A 16,606-nucleotide genomic window follows, 5' to 3' on the forward strand; every position below is an offset into this window, starting at 1 on the left:
GGAAGATGATGGAGTCAGAGTGCTGTCTGTAGTGGGCAGAGAGGTGTAGCACAAATCCTCATTGGTCTTAATAATAAAAACCCAGAGTCAGATATCAGGGTGAGAGCTGAAAGATCAGAGAAGGAGAGCATCAGCCACTAGAGAGACTTCTCACCTCTAGGATCCTCAGCCTGAAAGGAGATGATCCTGTCTCCAGGAATCCTCACACTGAATGGCCCTAGTCCTCAGCTGAAAGGGCCAAACTCCTGTCTCCCTGCCTTCTATTCCCGCTTCATCCAGCCATATCACTTCCTGTGTCAACCTTCCTGGTGCTGGGGTTAATGATGTGTGTGCTTCCCAAGTCCTCAGAGTAAAGGCACGAGATCCCAAGTGGTGGGATTGAAGGTGTGTGACGCCACTGTCCACTGTCTGGCTCTGTTTCTCTTTTAGATTAGATTAATCTGTTTGTAGTCCAGGATGGCTGAAACTCACAGAGATCCATTTGCCTCTGCCTCCTGAGTGCTAGGATTGAAGGTGTGTGCCACCATAGGTCCTAGCCCTGTGGCTGGCTCTGCCCTCTGGTTGGGAGACAAGATTTGTTTGTTGAGCATACAAAAATATCACCAGAGGGGTAAGTGGAGGACACTGTGCCTTTGACACCAAACAGGACTTGGCTGCCCCAGTTCCCTCCATAAATCCTGCACCCTGGCGTGGTTGGCCCTGCCTCTCTTTGTCCCTCTGTGTGCAAGTCCTCACTAGTCCCCTCTGGTCCCAGGGTGTCTCCTGGCATCTCCTTTCATCACATTCAGGGCTTCTTGGGGGTCTGCTGCTCAGTGACCACTTCCCACCAGTGTGGGGACCCTTCTCAAGCCCGTGAAGCCTTGTTCTTCTGGAGTGGGTCAGCAGCCCGTTCTCAGCACACTAGAGGCCTCAAGGCATGGGGTTCTCAGCTTCCTTTCACCCTGTTTTCCATCTGGGAGGGAGACCCCAGGCCCAGCAGCCTCTCCTCTGGCTAGGAGGAGGAGGACTGGGATTGGTGGAGATGCCTGAGCTGAGGGGTTGGAGTCTGAGCTGTGTCCCCTCCCTCTGCACCAGATCCTGTTTCCCATGATCCTCTGCCCTCCAGAGTTCCTGCACACTTGTGAACTCTACTGTTCCAGTGATGCTGCAGGGGCTTCCCGCCCGCTGGCTTCTGTGCTTCAGGATGTCCCTTCCTGTCACTATTACTAGGGATTCTGATGCTCTATCTCCCCTCTCGTGGTGGACCATCACTTAGGAGTGGCTAGCCCAGAAGCCCTCACTGCACTGTAGCTTCCCCAACAACCCTTCCTCCCTGCCAGTGAGCTTCGGTGTGGTTTTATTTTAGTTTTAATTTTATAACGGTATCTATTTATTGGGCTGGGTGGATGACTCAGGGGTTAAGAGCACCTGCTGTTCATACAGAGGACCTGGGATCACATCCCAAGACCCAGAGGGCAGCTCACAATCCTTCCCGACATCTGTTCCAGGGGACCTGATGCCCTCTTCTGACTTTTGTGTGCTCCAGGCATACATACATGCAGGTTAATTACTCAAGCACATCAAATGAATACATTTAGCATTTTTAATTGAAATTTTAAAATTCCACTTATTTGTTTAATAATGAGTGAGTGAGAGAATGCTCAAGGACTGAGGTCAGAGGAGAAAGAACAAGAGTCAGTTTTCTCCTTCCTCATGTGACTCCTGGAGACTGAACTCAGTCCTCAGTCTTGGTGGATTGTGTCTGAACCCACTGAACAATCCTCCAGCTTGTGGATCCATTTTCAAATGCCTTTGAAAAGGTATCAGTTAACAAACAGTCCCACGTAGTTGGAGTGTACTGTGACATTTAGAAACACGTGTACATTTCTGAGTGATTATGGGTGATTGTCTTATTGAACAACTTACTATAAAACGGCCATGTCCTATCCTCACTGCCAACTGCCACTCAATCCGCCCTTCTGCCCTCTGTCTCTCTTTCTGACTGCCTCAGGACCCTCACGTACTGGAACCACACAGTGTGTCCCTGTGTGGCAGGCTGGTGTCACTCGGCACAGTGTCCTCAGGTCTGTCCACGGTGCAGCGGTTGGTGGATCTTCCCTGTCTGTCATGCCGACCCTGTCACTGTCTTACCCCTTCCCTCTGGGTGTGGGTAACTGGGTCGTCTCCACCTCTGGATGCTGGGGACACTGTTGCTGTGGACCTGGGTGTGAACACATCTGTTTACCCTTCCTTATTCTTTTTCTCTGTGCAGAGCACCCAGGCCCCACCTGTGGGCCTAGACTGTCCACCCCGCAAAGCTGACCTCCCACTCCCTGTGAAAACAGTCCCCTTCCGTCTCAACTTTCCATATTTGAGAATTCTTGCTCAGAAACAGAATTGCTGGGAAGTTGGTAAGTAGTTTTGGATGGGATGGGTGGAGGAGCAATCTCCTTGTTCTCCACAGTGACTTCCTCATTCTATGTTGGGCACCTCCTGCTGTGGGTGCTGGGAACCAATCTCAGGCCTCCACAAGAGCAGCTAACCACTGAGCGATCTCTCCAGGCCTCAGAGTTTTCTTTATTTATATATTTAAGTGTACTTTTTTGAGATAGGTTCTTACTATGTAGAACAGGCTGGCCTGGAACTCAGATAAATCTGCCTCTGGAGAGCTGGGATAAAAGGCATTTTCGCAGCACCCTTTGTTTTTGAGACATGGTCTCATCTGTTGTCCAAGTTAGCCTTGAACACTTGGCAATCCTCCTGCCTCACCTTCCAGTGCTGGGATTATGGGTGTTGGTCACGGTGCCTGGCTGCCTGTTTGGTGTTTCCAGGCACTCATGGTTGTAAAGTGGGATCTCACTGCACTTGCTGGCATGTCTGTAACTGGCTGATACGGGGTCTCTCTTACTCACTGGCCATTTGTCTGTCTCCTTAAGACAAGGGCTGGACGTTTTGTTGCTTCTGGGTTTCAGTATTCTCTTGTATTTGTTTATTCTGGATGAGGGATCAAGTCCAGAGCCCAGCACACACTAGGTCAGCACTGTAATGCTGACCCACGACTCCAGCCTAGGAAGGGGAGGCTTTTCCTCATGCAGACTTTTGTTATGAAGTCAGGCTGGCTGGGCTGTGATCCTCCTGCCTCAGCCTCCTGAGCACTGGGATGACAGGTGCTTTCCTAACATGTTCTGCCTCTGCTGTCTCTTCATCTTTCTCTATGTCGTCTGTGTTCATCCCTGAGCAGACGTGAGATCTTCAGGCATTTTCTGCCATTCTCAGGAGGCCGTTTCCATGGCTGTCCTTTGCTTCACAGTGTTTTAGGTTTTAGCCCAGAGTTTTCCTTTTGTGAGTGTTTGGAGTCACATCTGTGAGAATGTCATCATTTCCTGCATGAAGTTTATCATCATCAAAACTTTATTCTAAGAATTTATTGTGGGCTTTCAGGTTAGGTTCAGGACTCGTGTTCAGGGCTCCCATCTGTGCCATGGTAGAACCCCAGGGCTCTGCATGACTTAGAAGACATTCTGTCACTGAGCTTCATCCAGCACCAAATGCTTTTTGCAGATGGCCTCAGGGAGGGGACTAACGTCGTGTGTCTGCATGTGGATGTCCAGTTCTCCCAGCACTGAGTGTTGAAAAGACACACTGCCCATTGCGGAACATTGCCACCTGCCTGTCCCCAGGGTAACAAGCAGGAGCATCATCCACACCTGGGGTTCAATATGTCCAAGTGGATGCACTTTCTGTCCACCCCACAGAGTTACTTTTCTTGGGGTTCAGCCTTACTCTTCACATGTGTGGTGCAACCTCAGCACCTCATGTCTCCTCTGTGTCTTTTCCCCAGATCTGCCTCCCACAGTCCAGGGTGACAGTGCACAACAGCAGCTCTGTGCTCCCTAACTCCTGCCCTACCGGTGCTCCCATCACCTTTGGCCATGGGTTCCCCCACCTGGACCCTTGCTGTGTCCCCTGCCATCTGCTTTGGCCTTATTATCCTCCCATCCCCCTCAAGGCAGATTCTCCCCCCACCCACTCACCATGTGAACCCTTAGGGAGCCTGTGCCCGCCCTGTCACCTGTCACCAGCCATTCTCTACACTGATCCTCTGTTTCTCAGTCCCCTCTCCTCCCCCCTTCCTTCTACTTTCCTGTGTTGGAATTCTTCCTTCATGTCCTTCATCTTGTGTATTCCGCATCCACAGGAAGTTGGGAACAATAGGACTTTGTACAGAGCTCCTGTGTGGTCATTTGCTGGGGGGAAGTGTGGTGGTTTGAATAAACATGGCTCCCAATGGCCCATAGGGAGTGGTCCTATAGGAGGCATGTCCTTGATGGAGTAGGTATGACCTTACTGGAGGAAGTGTGCCACTTGAGGATGGCTTTGAGGTCTCAGATGCTCAAGCCAGGCCCAGTGTATCATTCTCTTCCTGCTGCCTGAGGATCCAGATGTAAAACTCTCAGCTCCTTCTTCAATACCATGTCTGCCTGCATGCCACCATGCTTCCCGCTCTGATGATAATGAACTAAACCTCTTAATGTAAGCCAGCTCCTCTGAAATGTTTTCCTTTGTAGGAGCTGCCCCAGTCATGGGGTCTCTTCACAGCAATAGAAACTGAGTCAGGAAGTGTCCTTCATGCTTTCCTCTTCCCCAGGATCCCACCATCTTCTTTACAAGCTCACAGTGAGGTCCCAAGATGCAACTGTGCAGTTTTTCACCATGGGCCTTTAGGATGGGCAAGTTTTCCTGCCTCTGACACTGAGAAAGGCAGGGCAGAGTCCAGTGGAATGTAGCAAGAACAGAGCTGGCAGCTGAGACCCTGGAAACAGAGCCAGGAGTTGGCAGAGGGTGAGAAGGAACTGAGAACAACCCTGTCCAGTGGTCATGACCTGCAGGAGAGCAGACGAGGTGAGCACAGAGGAGGTGAGCACAGAGAAGGTGATCATGAAGGTGAGCCCAGAGGAGGTGAGCACAGAAAAGAAGCACAGAGGAGGTGATCACAGAGGAGGTGAGCACAGAGGAGGTGAGCACAGAGGAGAAGCCCAGAGGAGGTTAGTGCAGAGGAGGTGAGCACAGGAGAGAGAGAGAGAGAGAGAGAGAGAGAGAGAGAGAGAGAGAGAGAGAGAGAGAGAGAGAGCAGCTTCCTCTGGAAGGGGGTGGGTATCAGGACCTGGGTCTTCTCATTGCATCTAGATGGGTTGGGTAAGGAAGGGGGTCTGTGGGCTCAGTCGCAGGTGACCCCTGCCTCAGCGGGCACAGTGGACAGGAAGTAGACACAGAGGGTGGGCTCTGGACTGTAGTATTTCACATGAGTAGGAAGAACCATGGGAGAAAAGATGCCTGGGATGGAGAGGTCACTGCTGTCTGAGGGCAGTCTCTCATTCCCTGTAGGAGACCTGAGGCTGGGAGGTCACAGAGGACAACTACACCAGAGGCTTCTGGGACTTCTGTATGCCTGGAAGCCCTTCCGCTCCTGTGACCCTGGGCCCACAGTTGGATGGTGTTCTTGTCCTCACCTCAGACCTTGGCTGTGAGAGTCAAAAATGACTGTGGTGGAAAGGTCATTGGAAGCACGCCCCAGCTGCACAGCTCTGTGCAGGGACAACCGTGTAGAAGACTCCAGAAATACTTCTGCTCTTGGAGAATTTTCCAGCCCAGAACAGGTGACCTCCTGTGGGATCTCATTTTCAGGTTCCTTGTGGCTTTACCCAGCAGGTCTGTGTAGAGAGGATGATTAGACCACGGGCCTGAGTGCAGGTGTCTGTGTGCAGGCTCTGGAGGGGTTTCTATAAACACCCTAGGGCAGAGACAGTCAGGGCCTGTTGGAATAGGTTCCAGGCCCTCTCGAGGCTGTCCTGCATTTTCTATCTGTTCATCTCCACACTCTAAATCCTTCTACGTAATATTTCCTGCTACTTTCACTCAAGAAAATTCTGGGGAGCTGTGGGCTTGGTGGGCAAACCCCCAGCAACCTCCCATTCCCTGGAGTCCTGCTCAGGAATCCCCCTCTGCACAGTGGGATCCTTGTGAGCTCTGAGAGTGTTTGCATCACATCCCTGAGGCCTATGAAAACTACCAGCTGAAGATTCTCAGGTCCAGGGTCAGAACCGGAGGCATCTGGACCTAGGGAGGTGAGGCTCAGCCAGAGCAGAAGCTGCTGGGCCAGGGTCCCGTGCCACCTCCCTGCACACTGCCCATCAGGGAGAGCCCTCCACTGTCCTCTCTGGCACTCACACCCTTCCTTAGCAGCACAGAGGGAGGTTGCTCAGAGGCCTCCTGCCTGTCCTGTGGAGTCAGGAATTAGAGTGAGAACACACTGGAAGAGGGTCTGGGTGGGGAACTGAGGCAGCAGAGGGGAGAAGACCGAGGCAGTTGACTGCCTCCTTAGAGAGAATCTGGGGTCACCTCACATCTCATCAGCTCTGCCCTTCTCCAGAGTCCCCAGCAGGGAAAGGAACCTGCAGTGTGTCCCTGAAGGGAACTGTCCATCTCCCATGCCTGGCTTCACCTTCTGTCCTAAAATGTCTCTCTGACCTCGGCTCTGGAGGGGTAACCCCTGAGCAGGGACACCCCATAGTTGAAGAGGTCTTCCCTATGGGAATGGGCCCCAGAAGTCATGGGTGACAATCAGGATTCCTAGGAGAAGAGGGAGGGTCAGCTGCCATGTGGAACTCAGCAGGGTCAGTACCACAAACTATGTTCTCTTTTGTGAGCCTGGCAGAGCCCAGCAGGGGTTCTGTCCACTGGGGGCAGAGGTCAGGGGATGAGGAGAAGAGGCTGGAAGCCCCCGAATAAGAAGGCACTGAGCAGACCCTAACATATGGCCATCTACCTAGTGTAACCAGAGGCAGGCAAAACCCACTCTGAAGCCCACATCCACCCAATAAGGAGCTGCGAATCATTTTATAAACTCTCTGCTCTTCTTCCCTCGATATTCTGCAACTCTATCCAGAATCCATCTTACACCCAGTCATTCAGAGAGATCTCAAAGACTATCCTGGAGTGAGCTTGTCTGACTGACTCTGACCTGTCCCTGGGCTCCTAACATAACAAAGCATTTCTCACCTTCCCAGACACAGAGCTCGGCCTTGTCACCTGTCTCCCTGAAGTCACCCCTGGTGTCCCTGTTGGCCATCATGACTTTCATTCCCATCTCTTGTGTTCCAGTCCTGCAGCACAGTCACTTGTCCCTTCCCCAGGAGACCCAGGGTCTCAGCACAGAGCTCAGCCCTGGGGAAGATGCTGACATGTCCTGCCTGACTCCTGACCACCCAGCCTGCTCATTCTCAGCCGCTGCAGTAACGGACCCAGTCAACTATTTCCTCCAGACACAGCTTAGAAAGGAACAATTGGGCTGGACCCGTCAGTCCTGGTTTTCTCAAGTCTGGACGCACACAAATGTCCTTCCCTCACACCTTCCCGCTCTCCAGTGGAGAGTGCAATCTTCCTGAACATGGGTGTCCTGAACCACAACCCCATTTTGTATTAAGGCCCCAGGAGAGTCCCCTCTGGTGGGCACTCTTTCCTCATGCTGCTGCACCCTCCTCTTAGACAAAAAGGAGCTCCCTCTTCCTCCCTCTCTCTTCCTCCCTCCCTCCCTTTCTCTGACACCCCAATTCCAAGGCAACATCCAATCCCTCAGGCCAGTGTTCTTGTCAGGTCTGGAAAAACACTGGTAAGAACTGTCTATTGGAACACACCACAACAGCTACTTGTCCCCGTGCGGGAATCATGGAGCGGGCTGATCAAGCTGCCTTGAGGGCCACATGCCATGGCTTCTGAGGTTTGGATCCACAGCTCCTGGGACCCTGTCTGCCTTTCCCTTCCTGAGAAACCGAGGCACTCCTTCAGACCGTGAAGCATTCAGACTACCTGTGTGTTCTCTGTGCTCCTTAGAAGTCCATGGAGCATGGAGACGTTTGGCTACACAACACTATTAGACAACATCCTGCATACTCTTCCCAGCTCACAAGCACCAGGACATTATGGCTGCCGTTGTGTTCTGTTGTGATAAGTGTATAAAAGTCTGACTACTGGGAATGAACTTGTCTTGACCTCAGTCTTCCTGAGACCTGTCCAATCAGGTGGTTTTAATTCCCACCAACCATCCAGGAGACCCTGGTTTGGTAAGTGCTGGTGCTTACATTCTGTCCCCTGTCCTGGAGAAGACTGTAGCTCCTCTCCACAAGCCCTCCACGGTCCTCTCTCCAGTCACCGCTCGGGTCCTAACCGGCTCCTCACGGGTTCTGTCGCACTGGGGAAATACTTTGTCCTGTGTACACCTCATGCCTGCTTTGTCTTCTGAGAAGTGGGGAGGTGTTTTCACCATTGTCCTAATCCGTCCTGATCTCCAGGTGACCTGGAACAACCAACTTCTCCTGCTGCCCATTGTGGGGTCTCTTAACGCTAAGAGCGTGTCCATCTGCTGCCCCCGCTGGCCTTCTTACCCTCATCATAGCCTATTGGCTGAGTTAGCTATAGAACTCGGCCACAATCAATGGCCCTTAAGTCAGTTAGAGGGACCCCTAAGGAGTCAGGAGACTGTTGGTGTTCTGTTTTGTGCAGGTCTGTGAAAAATTGGGTCACTCCAACATGAATTTTTATGTGTAGTTAAAAAAACAAGGGAATCAGCTTTTGGTGAACTGACTGACCGTTGTTTCACAAAAAGACTTTTTATTGTTTACAATTTACACCTCTTGGAAAGTCAGTTCCCCAACCAAAACCTCTTATCTGGGGTTGTTTGAAGGAACCATCTGCCCAGCCAATTCTCAGCTATGAGACCTAGTGGTTTTCAAGTCCTCTCATAACTAAGCTTTGCAAAGTCTCTGACTCCTTCAGGAAGAGCTCAGGTAAGAATCAAACACTTCAATCAAAGGGTAACAATCAGATAAGGTAGTTCAAGCCACGTTCAACCTCCAGAATTCAAGTCAGATATAAGGCTCTGCAGGATCTCTAGCTACAGGGAACATGGTTGGAAGTCACCCAGAGTGCATGATCAGGTTGGTTCCTTGCCTCAGTAGTACCACAGAATCACCGGCACTCACCACTGAGCTCAGCATGCTTGTAGCAGCCTAAGAGGGTAGCCACCTGGTCCTGGGGAAGAAGGAGCTGACTATGCCAGTGATTTGAGGATAGTACCAGATGCACCTGAAAGACTAAAAGAACAGACACATGACTATGAAAGCACATCTGGGGCAGGGCTGCTGTGGAGGAACATCTGGGGCAGGGCTGTTGTGAAGAACACCTGGGGCAGGGCTGCTGTGGAGAACATGTTGAGCAGGGCTGCTGTGGAGGAACATCTGGGGCAGGGCTACTGTGGAGGAACATCTTGGGTAGGGCTGCTGTGGAGAACACCTGGGGCAGGGCTGCTGTGGAGAACATCTGGGGCAGGGCTGCTGTGGAGGAACACCTGGGGCAGAGCTGCTGTGGAGGAACATCTGGGGTAGGGCTGCTGTGGAGGAACACCTGGGGCAGGGGCTGCTGTGGATGAACACCTGGGGGCAGGGCTGCTGTGGAGGAACACCTGGGGCAGGGCTGGTTTGGAGGAACATCTGGTGGAGGGCTGCTGTGGAGAACATGTGGGGAAGGGCTGCTGTGGAGACCACCTGCGGCAGGGGTGCTGTGGAGGAACACCTGGGGCAGGGCTGCTGTGGAGGAACACCTGGGGCAGGGCTGCTGTGGAGAACATCTGGGGCAGGGCTGCTGTGGAGGAACATGTGGGGCAGGGCTGCTGTGGTAAAGCCTCCAGGGAGGCAGCTGTCATGGTTCCTACTTCTCCTGTGTTTATTCACAGCCTAAGTCTGCTTTTCAGCCCTTGAGCTCACAAGCACTTAGTGTGACAGTGTCTTCCAGGTCACAGACCATTGATTCCAGATGGCATTGTTTCCTCAGGATCAACCATTACTGTAAACACTGGTGTAGCATCTCACCACCTAGAACCTATGGCTGGAGGCTCCTATGCACTCTGAAGATCACACACTGACACTGGGACAGAATGGCTCCCACGACTCTGCACATCACACCCCGTCACCTGGGTCCCCTTTCCCCTTCCTGTTGTCTCTCAGGCTTCCACACCCCTCACCGGCCTCCATTGCAGGACTCTCCCTCAGCAGAGTGTGTGCAAGTCTGCTTCCTCCTGGACTTGGAGGCAGTGTTCTCATTCCTGTCCCTGTGGCCTCCTCCCCTGTGTGTTCACACCTGTGAAAGCTTCCACACCTTGGTCTCTGATCCACTCTCAGCTCAGGAAAGAGCAGTGGAAGCTGCCTCGCTCTCTTGTAGCTTGGTGATCTGCAGTCTGCACTGGAACACTAACCCATCACCTCCTGGCTGGGGGCTCAGTCTGTCTGTCTGTCTGTCTGCAATAATCAGCACTTAATGTACTGTGATAGCGTCCCTTCCTTCGTCCTGCCGCCTTCGAGTTCTCTGGCATTTCTTTCCTGTAGACCTATCCAGTTCCCACTCTGGGGGGCATCAGGAAGAAGGCAGGGTGGTAACCTCTGGTCTGTCACTGTTTCTGACCCAGGGTGGCTGGGTTGCTCAGGAGGGGACTGCTTTGCAGCTCTCCAGGAAGGTGGCACATTCCACAATGCCTGGGAATGTGACCGCTCTGGGCCCTGTCCTGAGGCTACCTTGGGAAAAGTCCACATGACTCTGGGATTGTCTCAGCCCCTAAGTGGTTGTCACAGCCTCTCTGAGGGCGGAGGGCCTACTCCCTGCACCCACACATGGGGTCGGGTGGACCTGGCTCCATAGCATACGTCTTGTCATTTACATTGGCTCATCTTGCGGCCCTGCTTATGTGCTCAGTGAAGACTGTAGAGTAGAGATTCTCAACCTTCCTGATGCTGCGACCCTTCGATACATTTCCTCTCTTTGTGGTGACCCCAACCACAAAATGTTTTTCATTACTACTCCATAATTATTTCTGCTACTGTTGTGAATCCTAATGTAAATATCTGTTTTCTCTGATGGTCTTAAGCAACCCCTATGAAAAGGTCTTTCGCCCAATCAAGAGCGGCTCTCAGAGTTTCTTCCTTCCTTCCCCTCCTCTGGGATTCAACACTCCAGACCCTTAGGTGCACCTTCTCAAAGACGCCACTGGCCAAGGACCTGAACGTGATGGGGTGGAGGAAACGACACTTCTGTCACCTGAAAGATCCCCATTGTCTAAGAAACCTATAGACTGCCATCTGCCTGCAGGCTTCCTGCCACTGAACAACATTCTCTAATCTTTACTGTCTTTTTTTTTTTTTTTTTAATTTTTTAAAGATTTATTTATCTCATGTGGTGGTCTAGCTGCACACACACATTCATGACAGAAAAGGGCACGAGATCTCATTATAGATGGCTGTGAGCCATCCTGTGACGCTGGGACTTGAACTCAGGACCTCTGGAAGAGCAACCAGTGCTCTTAACCACTGAGCCACCTCTCCACCAGCACTTTTACTTTTAAGACCTGGTCCAGGCTGGCCTTGAACCTACTCTGTAACCCAAGCAGGTTTTCCATCCCCTGCCTCAGTCTCTCAATTAGCTGGAATTACTGGTCTACAAACCATACTGGCTTTTATGGCGTGGTCAAGGTTGCTGGATGGTGGTGGCACACGCCTTTAGTCCAAGCACTTGGGAGACAGAGGTAGGTGAGCTGTGAGTTCCAGGCCAGCCAGTGCTGCTCAGAGAAACTCTGTGTTGAAAACCCCCAAAAGACTTGGTCAAGGATGTGCCTTCACTCTAGAGCAGTGGTTCTCAACCTGTGGGTCACGACCCCTTTGGGTTTGAAAGGCGTCTTGTGGGCCGAGTCAGTGCTGTCCTTATGGACCTTGCCCTGTCCTCCTCCATTTTCCCCCTTTCTTGGGCTGGGACAAACCCAGTGTTTAAAGTCTCCCTCTGGTCTTTAGGTTCTTTGAGGCTTACCCGGCACAGTACTAGACAGTATGGGGTGATGGTGGGGGCACAGGGGTAACAAGATCACCCCAAACCTGGCCCTGGAATCCTTCATGGTCACTTCTCTTGGTGTTCAGAGGGTTTGAGTCCAGGATGACAGAGGAAAGGTGTATGGCTGGAACAGCAGAGAGCTCACATCTTGATCCACAAGCGTCAGAGACACTGGGAATACTGGGAGTCTTTTAACACCTCCATGCTCAGCCCCAGTGACACACCTCCTCCCTCCAGGCCACACCCCCTGATCCTTCCCACACAGTTCTATCCACTGGAACTGAAGTATCCAAACCTCTTAGCCTGTGTGGCCATTCTCATTCAGACCACCACAGCATTCAGTGCAGAATGAAAGATGCCCTGCAGGGTTCTGCAGAGGTGTCCATTGCCAACTGTGGACAAACACCCTCCAAAAGGAGGACCCCCCCCCCACTGTGTTAGGATCTCTCCCTTTGCTTCTATCTCCTCCTGCTCAGCCCTTCTCCTTCAGTCCTCACCCATCAGTACCAGCACCCCTCACTTCTCAGCTCTGCACTAACACTGTCTCTTCCTTTTAATGCAGTTTCTCTCTGGTCAGCCATCTTGTCAGCCATCTTGCTGTGAGCCAGGCCGTGTGGTTTCCTTCTGTAAAATCTCCAATAGGGGCTGAAGAGCTGGCTCAGAAGTTAAGAGCACCTGTTGCTGTTGCAGAGTGTGGCACGAATCTTAAAAGTTCTTCTTAATAAAATCAAACCCGGAGCCAGGTATGGGTTAAAGCTGGAAGATCAGAGAAGAACAAGCCACAGCTTCCTCACCTGGCCAATTCCTCAGCTGATCCTGTTTCCTCAGACTGGAGCCTCTGAGTCTTCATCCAAATGAATCTCAGCTGAACTGCTGCTCAAAAGCCTAAAAGCTTAACCAGCCTAGTTTCTGGTCCTCATGCCTTATATACCTTTCTGCCTTCACTTCATGGGCTCTTGTTCCCACGCCTAGCTGTTTCCAGTGTGGCCTTGAACTCACAGAGCTGCAGACAGATCTCTACCTTTGGAATGCTAGGATTAAAGGTGTGTGTGCCACCATTTTCTGGCTTCTAGATCTAGTGGCTGTTCTGTTCCCTGACCCCAGATAAGTTTATTAGGGTGCACACTATTTTGGGGAACACAATACTACCACATGATGCTTCACGACCATCTGTAACTGCAGTTGCAGGGGATCCAGAGTCTGGTGCACCTACATACTCATAATCAAAAATAAATACATCCAATAAAAATAAAACTTAAAAAAATAAATTTTGAAAAATACTCCAATGGCTCCTTCACCCTCTCCTGAATAGAGTGTGAGGTCCAATGGCTGAGGGCGCAGGGCTGTTTAGTCAACATTGTACCACCAGAAATGATGCCAGCTCTGGAGCAGGACAGGGACTGAAGACTGAAATAGACTGTGTTGAAATGCAAATGTTCAAAATAGCATAATGTTAAAAACACAAAAGATTTCATTTTATTGACCTACTGTGCACAGTGGATCACAGCCTCATTCCAGAAAGAGCACACTGAGTGTGCCCATTTTTGCACTTGAGCTGTGTGTTAGTTTTTAATTGCCACTAAACAAGAAAATTTTAGTTACTTAAACGGTATCTTGTAACAGACCATGACATCCGCAACATCAGGAGAGTTCCTGCAGCTAGTGACCTCCCCTTCCCCATCTTCCCTCTTATGTCAGGCCCCACAGAGTCTCACCTTTTAATGTGAAAGAGAAGAGTTAGTGTCTAGGGCAATAGTTCAACCCCATGAAGAAAGAAACAGGACTGGGTCTGAGCCCTCAGGGTGAGGCTAAGGGGAGTCCTGCAGGCTGAGCTGCCCCATTCTTCCTGTCCACACTACTCCAGGGGTCTCGGGTCTCAGGCTGCCCTGACCTCATCCAACTTAAAGCCAATGGAACTTCCATCCTTTTCCACCTGTGGGAAGAAAGCATCTTGTTTTCTTTCAGGAAGAGGCAGAGCCAAGGAAACCAAAGCAGGCTGCAAAGCCTGGAACCAGGGAAGTTTCCAGAACTCTGACACAGAAGATGATGTCTATTCTTGGTTGTCAGGTTGACAATGTCTAGAATTAAGGAAAACTCCAAATCAGAGAGCACACCTGTGAGGGATTTTTGCTTAATATGAAATGGGAAGACCAACTTCTGATCTGGATCTTGGCAACAGCGTGTGTGTGTGTGTGTGTGTGTGTGTGTTTCCAGACAGGGTTTCTCTGTGTAACAGCTTTGGCTGTCTTGGAACTTGCTTTATAAACCAGGCTGACCTCAAACTCACAGAAATCAGTTTGCCTTCTCCTCCCAAGTGCTGGGATTAAAAGCATGAGCCACTACACTAGAAAACAACAACCTTTAATCCAGATTGAGGGTGGAGAAACCCGCGTCTAGTCTGGGCCATGCATTCTGCTGGCAGCCTGTACCAGGATATGGAAGAAGGAATCTTGCTGTCTAATGCTTGCTCTTGCTCTTGCTGGCAAGTCCATTCGTTCACTGGTCTCAGAGGTACTTTTCGTGATGCCATGCATTCCCTGATGACCAAGCATCCAAATACATGAGCCTATGGGGACATTTTTATTCAAAACACCACATTCCAAACCTTGGCCCCCATAGCCTTGTAGTAATATCAAAATTCAAAATGCATTCAGTCAAACTCCAAAAGTCCCCATGTTCTATAACAGTCTCAACACTGTCTAAAAGTCCAAAGTTCAAAGTCTCTTCTGCGACTCATGGCAATCTCTTAACAGCAATTCCTTATAAAATGAAAATAAAAAAGCAGATCACATACTTCCAACATACAGCGGCACAGGATATACATTCCCATTCCAAAAGGGATAAAGGGAGCACAGTGAGGAAATCCTGGGCCAAAGCAGTCCAAAATCCAGATGACAAACTCCAAATCTGCATCTCCATCTCTGATGTCAAAACACTCTACAGTTCTCCAACTCCTTTCAGCTCTGTGGACTGCAACACACTTCTCTCTCAGGCTGGTTCCACAGAGTGTTAGCACCTGTCCATGAGAGGTGTCCATGACTACCATTCCTTCACACAAGGGCCTCTCTGGGCCTCCCTGCAGGGACACCCCTGAGACACATGATGGGCCTCAGCTGCTTTCCTTAGATGCAGAGAGAGATTCCACAACCCCATGGACCACTTCCTCCATGGAAAGGACAACACTTTATCCTTCCTGGAGTAGATACTTATTCTTATTGATTTGCCTGGGGTGAAATCCTTCTAGCTCAGAGGCAGAGAAAGTACCTGGCTGGCCTTCTTCCTCTGCTGTCACCCCAGAAAAGACCTTTCTCCTACACCTTCTCAGACAAAACACCTCCAACTGAATGTCCCTTCCTTCCACTTCCTGTGTGTCTGTCTATCTATCCTCCTTACTTCCTCCTATTCTCTATGGGTTTTTTTTTTTTCCTGTCATCCGGTTGTCTCTTGACCTATGGTTGATTTTATTTAATCTTGTTTACAATACCCAAGCAGGAAGCTCTAAGATTAAAGGTGTGTGCTAGAGCTGGGCCACACCACAACTAGAAGCTGGTTTTTCTAGAAAATAATGCAATCTCTGGGTTCACAGTGTGATCAAATAATCTGCAACAGTTTTTGTTTTATTTGGATGTCTGTTTTGTTTTGGTTTTTTTTTTTTTTTGAGACAGGGTTCCCCTGTGTAACCCTGGTTGTCCTAGAAATTGTTCTGTAGACCAGACTGACATGAAACCCTAAAGATCCTCTTGCCTCTTTTAAATTTAAAAGATTAAAGGTATATAACACCACTGCCTGGCTATATTATATACTTTTATCTTGTTTGTTTAATTTACTTTGTTTTTCCTGTATTTGAGAACAAACCCAGGGTCTTATGTACTTTAAAGAAGTCGCACTGAGCCACATCTCCAGCTCTGTGATGTGTGTGTGTCTGCATGTGTGCTATGGATTCAGGTCACTGGGGATTGATCCTAGTGCCTTGAGCACACCAGCTAAGCATCTTACCACTGAACTACAGCCCCTATCCCATCTTATAATTTTTTTAATTTAAAATTTTATTTTATATGTGCGAGTGTTTTGCTAGAATGCACATATGCATAGGGTGCTAACAGAGGCTGAGAGGGTGCTGGATCTCCCAGAACTGGAGTTATGGGTGGCTGTAAGCCTCCCTGTGGGCCCTCTGAAAGAGCAGCAAGTGCTCCTAACTATGGAGATATCTCTCTAGTCTACTTTTCTCTAATTACTGCTTTAAGATGAGATCTCATTGAATTTCACTTGCCATCCTCCTGCCTCAGCCTCTCAAGTAGAGTGGAGAGCATTACAGCAGACAATTCCAGGCCACAGGAGCTTGAGGCTGTGACTGGATACTTCCTCACCCCTCAGAGGAACAGGAAGCTGAGCAGCCACCATATTTCATAGCACCCATCATAGAACTCAGGTGAAATCCAGCCTGTTCCCCACCCAGTGTCCTTTAACAGCAAACATGGAATCTGCTTGCTCCCCTACACACTAACTTCCCAACACTGTGTCTGTACTTCTGTCCCCACCTTAGCCTGTCTTGTCCCCCACACCTGTAATGAGCTCAGCCCTTCTCAGCCCTTACTGGCTGGGGGATTCCTTCCCCTGTTTGGCTTCCACTGAAGTGTGTCCTCTCTGGGGCAGCATGTCCTGTGCAGCTTCTGGAATGATGTGAGAGATGTTTGTTTTCTCA

The sequence above is a fragment of the Onychomys torridus genome, unplaced genomic scaffold (genome assembly GCF_903995425.1).
Source record: "Onychomys torridus unplaced genomic scaffold, mOncTor1.1, whole genome shotgun sequence".
NCBI classification, from domain to species: domain Eukaryota; kingdom Metazoa; phylum Chordata; class Mammalia; order Rodentia; family Cricetidae; genus Onychomys; species Onychomys torridus.